Raw genomic sequence first — 7,561 nt, 5'->3', positions numbered from 1 at the left:
AAACAGGAAAAGATCTGGCAAAGATCAGGCTCGGCCCACGTGATGCCTCAAATTTATACTGAGTGTGACGTATATGGGATGGAATACTCTGTTTGGTCAATTCTGGCATCTATCTTGTCCGTTCCTCCCTAAAGGAGGGTTCAGGTGGGGCCTCTGTACTCCTTCTGGAGGGTAAAATGTTTTCCTTAGAGCTGATAAGAGTCCTTGGCTCTGCATACCAGTCTCTGGCTGGAACTATAAACATCAAGTGTTATCAATCCTAGAAACAGACACTGAGAAACTTGCTGTTAGTTTCAGCAAATGCAACTACTTACAAGGGACTTAGCTAAAAGCAAAAGTACAGAAACAGAAAACCACCTTTATCCTGGCCCAAACCAGGACAGTTTCTCATCCTAGTTTCCATAGACAGCTGGAACAATTCAGTGCCAACATACTTGAAAAGTATCCTCATCTGCTAAAGTCTCCTCTTCAGCAAACTAGTCCAGGTGTTTTGGTCACATCTACTGCCATTTCTAGTCCCTCTCCTCTGGCTTTTCTTCATTTTATCAACAGCATGAATTTCAGCTGAAGCATTACTGCTGGTTGCAAATAAATAATTACTACCTGCATTTTAACAAAATGCAATTCATTTTTTTATTTTCCTGTAGCAGTATGGCCTTATTGACTACCACATAGTTTATGGTCCATTCTAACTCCCACAAGCCTTCTGCATTATGTTTCCTGTTATATAATTTTCTGACTACAACGCTCAGCAATTATTTGATTGGCTATCAGCTTATGTTTGTCTTCTATCTGACTGTCCAACCAGTCAGGGAAAATCTAAACCTCAAGCTGAAAAGCTGTGTGATATCTGTATCTATATCTATGATATGATCAAGTTTGTTTAGGGGAGGAAATGGATTCTGTAATGCTGCAAATGAAAGAATTTGAATTTCTTAATAATTTCCTATTAGGAAATTTGCTAAAACAAATAAAAAAAAATTAAATTTTACTAGAAATTTACAATCTATTTCATGCAATGTGGCTCATTTGCCTTGTTAGTTTTATATCAGTGTCAATATATGTGGGATTTTTAAGTATCATCATATACTGTGTTCCTGCTGATGCTTCTCCACTTATTGCTGTGGTAATATATTTGGCACACGGGACATAGATATAATGTTAGCATTTCTATGATATATGTACCAAATAAAAGCTTTTTCAATGTCATTATTTTGACAGGCAGATTCCATTATTACATCCACATCATGTTCCTTTTCTTCAGAATTTAAGAGAAAAGGCTTATTAAAAAATATTCAATACCCCTATACACTTAATCTCCTGAAATTCACTTTACAATTGCTGTCAACATCAATGATGTCAGACAGTATAATCAGGTTTGTATAAAACATCAAAACTTGGGTATTCTCCAAAGGAGATTTCTTTCTCCACCCAACAATTCACTGGTATCTTTTTTTCAGTCACAAACAGATGCTCCCAAATGCCTCTAGAGAAGATCTGTGCTGTATGATAGCCAAGCTGCAGCTCCTTCATCTCACCTCATCTCTTTCTCCATCCTGTACCTTTGGTCTACCTTTCCATTTCAAAAACCAGGTCATAAATAAGGACAGGAATAGGTCTTCTAATACCATGGGAGACTTTCTTTAGGAGAGGAGAGAGCTCAGAAAATCCATGTATCTTCCTCTGCAGCTGTGATAGGTTTCATGTGAGTAGCCAGAAGCACAAGACCACTAGCCAGTGGGGAAATTACTTCAGAGTGTGCTGAGAGCTCTTTTGTTTCACAGCTGGTTTAGTCCTCAGTATAAGAATAATATGGAAGTAAAAACAATTTCTGTGGACAAATAATATGGCAAATCATTTTTTTCCTGCTTCAGTATGGGAACATTTGTTGTACCTTTGTTACGCTTTATATTCACATAAAAACATGCATGAAAAAACTGTCCTGTCATGGACAACTCTGCTGCAATGTCAGCTGCTCTAGTGGCATTCTTAAACACCATTAAAGTTGGTAGAATTCACCTCTTCCTAATTTTGACACATGGAGCAATTGAATCCTTTATAAAATTCACATTCCCATTAAGTCATTATGAGGGGAAAAATATATTATCTTCCTGTATATTGGCCTTAAATCAAACTATACCCACAGATGTAATAATTATTTTTATTTATACTAACTTTCTAATATCATTATCAACTCTCATTCTGCCAACCCTCTATGCACCATTTATAAAATCAGTTTCTATTGTGACTCTACAAAACTGTGTGCACTTTCATACCAGGCTTAACCAGTTAACCTGTCAAACAAAATATATTTAGTTTTTCCATTAGGTTCCTGGAAAGGCAAGCTAAGAGTGGGCAACTGGAGTTTGTTACTGTTCTGTAATAGGGGTTTCCAAGAATTCTATGATTTATCAGGCAAATGTTATGAAGATACAGAGGTATTTGTATCTTAAATGAAAAGTGGTGCAAACTGAGGAGTGACTTATACACTGCTAAATGCCTACACAGGTTTCCAGCAGCATCTTGTAAGGAAAGATTGCTTAATAGCACCCACTTTATATTGAACAGAGGGGTTTTATCCTTTTATATTCTGGTGTTGTCTAAACTTATTGCAAGCGTCCCTGTCAGAAGACACATATAACAGGGAATTACTCAAATGTTTGAGCTATAATACAACATAGCATTTATAGCATATATGTTTTGTAAATTTAACATAAATTACAACTCCTAATCCCAGCATAGTGAGGGCTGCAGTCAGATAATCTGATTCCTCTTTACAGTGCTCAGTTTGTAAACCATAAGATAGGTATAGCTGATACATGCACATGGATATAGATCAGAAGGTTGACTGCACATGTTGGCAGAACACTAATTAAATTGATCCACAGTTAGTGACTACCTATTCTGAGCTGTTAATTTTGCAGCTGATAAAACAGGCTCCCTTCCTTTTTTCCTGTTAGAGGCACTGATACTGTCTTCTCAAAAGACTGAGTGCCACCTACTGCACACTCCCAGCCTCGGAGCTGCCAAAAATTCCTGACTTAACAGGAGCACACCTGAACAAAGAGAATAGTCTGTATTAATACCAAAAAAACCCACAAATGCTCCTTGGTCAAAGCTAATGTCTTCGTTCTAACATAAAGTATGTAAACCATCTAACAGAATAAATAGAAAATAGACTGAAATTTCTTTGCAAGTGATGGAATTTTTGTAAATAATGGTTCTTGCATCAGCTGTCCTGCAGGCTCATCCAAGTGTTTTAATAAGTAGAGGTGGAGAGCTTCAGGAAATCTAAAAGCTGTGACCATGACACCTCCCAGTACCGTGACACTGGTTTTTGTTCTAAAGGCTCCTTACATGTGCTATGGGCAAACCTTGATTAAGATCAGAAAGTAAAAGTACTGAAGCAGTTGACAGTGTTGATATCTAGAAAAATAAAACATGGTTATATTTCTGATAATCATCTCAGTGAACTCATCCAAGTGTTTTAATAAGTAGAGGTGGAGAGCTTCAGGAAATCTAAAAGCTGTGACCATGACACCTCCCAGTACCATGACACTGGTTTTTGTTCTAAAGGCTCCTTACATGTGCTATGGGCAAACCTTGATTAAGATCAGAAAGTAAAAGTACTGAAGCAGTTGACAGTGTTGATATCTAGAAAAATAAAACATGGTTATATTTCTGATAATCATCTCAGTGAACTAAGGCTGGAAAAAGAGATTATAAAGTACCTGCCAAAAATTCCTTACCAACATAAACTTCCTGAGTAATTCTCAGAAAATGTGCTTTGTGGTTGTGCATGCCCTTAAGTGACTGTGCAAAGACAAATACTAAAGGAATATTGTTAGGAGAAGCTGGATTTCATAGTGTGTGCAAGGTTCTGTATATGCCAGACAGAGTTATCATTTTGCACCCTTAGAAATAGTTCTGTTATCTCAGGAAATACTACTGAGAGGTTTTCTTGACCAACTGTTACAGAAGAGGCTGTGTAAAGGAACAGTCTTTTCCATGCAGTTCATTTTTCAAAGCAAAATGGCATCTCCATGCCAAGAAGAGATGGACATGGCTTCTCTGAGGGCTGGGACAAGGCAATGTGATTCCAAACAAAAGGCAGAAATGTTGCAGTTTGACAAAAAGCAAAACAGTTTCAAGGAAGAGATTCTAGTCAGTTCACTGTCCTTTGAATTTCACTCCAGTAGGAGATTAGAATCTGAAAATGTACTTCAAGTGACTACACAGAGAACTCTGCAGCTGTTCTACAAGAGAGATTTGCCTGTAAGCAAAAAAGGATAGAGGTTTATGTATCTTGGTTAAGAGTCTGAGTCAATGACTGTAGAATGGGTGCTATAATTTTTTTATGTCAGAGAGCTTTGGTTCAGACAGATGGCAACAGAAAATAAGAAAAAAAAAGTGAAAATAACAAGTGAAAACAATTCAAGGTCAAAGGATTTTACAAGTCATGAGCTAACCCAAAAGCCATATGTATATTTAATACATATTGATCAGCATCTCATAAACAAAGGATTTTGGATGGATCCATACTTTATTGAAAGACTTTTTTTCAATCTAATAGACAGGCCAGATTTGTAATTTAAGGGAAGGATTTACAAGAGGAGCTTAAAGGATGTCAGCACTCAGCTGTTTATGAAGTTCAATGGCATCTGAGTGTCTGACTCCCCCAGGCTCTGTTATGAATTCTAACTGTAACTTATTGACAATAGTCTTTCAGTTCAGAAAGCACAAAATGGTTACCCTTTACAATCACAGAATATTTGTAGTGTAGCCATAATAATAACCCAGTCTTCCTTCCAGGGACTATTTTATGGTCAAATCAGGATAATTGACTCAATTTACCTCAATGGAAAATTCAGCTTTGTGTGCATGTGGGAGTGCTGACTTTACTATAGATTCACAATTACAGGTTCCTGCCTACAAGATGTTACTGCCTGCTCCAGCTTCTCCATCCAGAACACTTTTTTCTCTTGTCTGCTCCTTGACCACATTTATTCAGCAAACCTTCAGCCCAGCCCAGAAATGTTTCCTCAGTGTCTCTAACCTTGACCTGATCCAAAACCTCGCAGACTTTATAGCCTGCTCCTCTTCCTCAGAAATTGATCGGATTCCATAAAATACTCAAGTGCATCTTCTCACTACTGCTGTCCTTTTCTAAGAATCTAAATTATACATTAGGACATAAAACCAAGAGTTAGGCATGATGGAGATGGATCTGGAGTGTTTGGTAAAAATCCAGTTTGTCTTGTGGTCTTTATGAGGAGATTTTGCAGGAGCAAATTCTAATAAATACCTGCATGGGCACAAAAGGGACTTCGCCTCAGCAGCTGAGCTACAATTGGTGTAAGATCTGGAGAAAAGAGCAAACAGGGTTTGGAGATCCATTCTGCTGTCCTGAGAGTTTGACTGGCCAAAGGCAGGGACCAAGGCTGGTTTTACAATTCATGTTTGACAAAGGATATTAAACCTTAGAGCTGTCACTGCAAAACATCCTCTGTGCAGAGACAGAGAAGAAATGGAATGCCTTTGCAGTAGGGCCAAAATAAGGATGGTGAGAGCTATTATGGGAATGTTTAATAAGGTCTCTGAGTTGCTCCAGCAGCTCAACATGGTCTTTTGACATAATGCCTATAAACAGTGATTACTGCTTGGCTGAGGGAAATTCTAAGACAAAGTTAATTTACATCTTAAAAGAGTTTCCTCTTAAAAAAACACACCATGGTAACAAAGTTTCAGTAGTGTAATGATTAATGTCACCACACTGTAAGGACTCTACTGCCTCATAATTAAATAGAAGATATTCAGTTGTATAGCACTGTAATACAATAATCCTTTATGTATTAACTTATTCACCTTGCAATTTCTTGACCTATTTTTCATTTTTAGAGACACATAATGATAGAATGTACACAATAGCACAGACTCTGAGAGCAGGCTGAGTAGAGCTGGGGGAAGGAGAGACTGTTGCTATAGGCTTTACATAAGCCTTCCTGATAACCTGATAATCAAATCCTGAAAGTACATTTTCTGAAGACTTTAAATCTTAGTAAGGGACTAGATAATTAATTCCTAGAATACTGTTCTAAAAATGGCTCATGAAACAAATGGCAGCTAAAAACATGTACTGGGAACTGTGCTGTTCCTTTTGGTGTCAATTGCCACTTGTTGATTGCAGGGATTGCCTTCAGAGAAAAGATTTAAACTCCTGTTCAAACACACCTTTCACACTCCCCTCTTACAGTAATACAAAATATGCAAAGAATGCAGTCTGTGTTTTGAGACTTAGACAAAATTCCAAGTAATAATAAATGTTAATGAAGTTGACAACACCTGCATTCAAAGATCTTGGGATTTTATGTCAGTAGATGTGCTTGGTTGGGGGGTTTGCCTGTTTCTGTCAATGTCTCTCTTTGCATTGTTTACTAAGTACCATGAATGAACTATTTGGATGCCTAAAATGAACTACTGAAGTTCAACAAGACACTGAAATAAATCTCAGTGCTTCAGAGGTGCAGAACCCCCACACTCCCCATTCAAGTCAAGCACATCATTATTTCACCACCACCATGGTCTTGTTAAGAAATATCCAGAAACTTCATAGCAGGGTGTTAGATCTCCTCCTCAGTTCTGCTATAACTAGCTTCTCTACATGAAAGCATAGCCTATAAATAATATTGGATCTTTGGCTTAAAAAATGCATATCCTGATGAATATTTATTCAGCACATTAAAAATGTCATCCATTCCTTGCTGTCATTTGGCTCATAAACCTGAATATTGTGAAAAACCAAAAGACAATATTTATTCAGCAGATCAGCATAGCATCAGTTAGGGAAAACTTCATATTTCTGTTTAGGATACTTAGACATTTCCTATTCCTGTCCAGTCAAAACACTTCATAATCTCCAGAAGTATGCTTGCTCTGGAAACACAGTACCTCTCTAGAGGATTTATGTCTAAGTTTGCTTTACTCTCTTCCCAGCCCAGTGCTTTGCCAACAAGCAATATTAAGCCTTTCTAGCTTCAGTGCTGAGCCACTCCAAAATTCTTTATTCTTGCTCATTCCACCTTAGATTTGATATATGGTGTAATTTCTAGGAATATCTGAATAAAGAGTTGCCCAGATTCTACAGTCCAAGATTTCTCAACTGACATCATTGGGCAAGTTTAGCTTGTTTTCCCAAACTCCAGAACTTTATTTCCTTTTGAATATACACCTTCCAAAAGGTCCTCTCTTCAACAAGAGAGATGGTTCCTCCTATGTAATGCTGTGTAAGTAGAATGTCCTGGTCACAGTCGTGGATCCTCTGACCAAGAAACATATGGGGCTCCATCCTCTCCCTCAGCCTTATTTGATCACACTGGCTTTACTAGAATCACTCCTGATTTGCCCCAGTCTAACAGAAAGAAGGATCAGGCACTGAGATGAGAAATTTTATCCACCACAGATAGAAACAGGAACTCACTTGTCACTACTACTTTCAAATTCATTTCTAAATGAAAATACTTTCTATACTGTCAGAAAGCTAGCACAGAGATGACAGGTTCTG

Source organism: Calypte anna, chromosome 20 (genome assembly GCF_003957555.1).
Source record: "Calypte anna isolate BGI_N300 chromosome 20, bCalAnn1_v1.p, whole genome shotgun sequence".
NCBI lineage: Eukaryota > Metazoa > Chordata > Aves > Apodiformes > Trochilidae > Calypte > Calypte anna.
The sequence above is the reverse complement of the archived record's forward strand: the minus strand, read 5'-3'. Positions refer to the sequence as shown.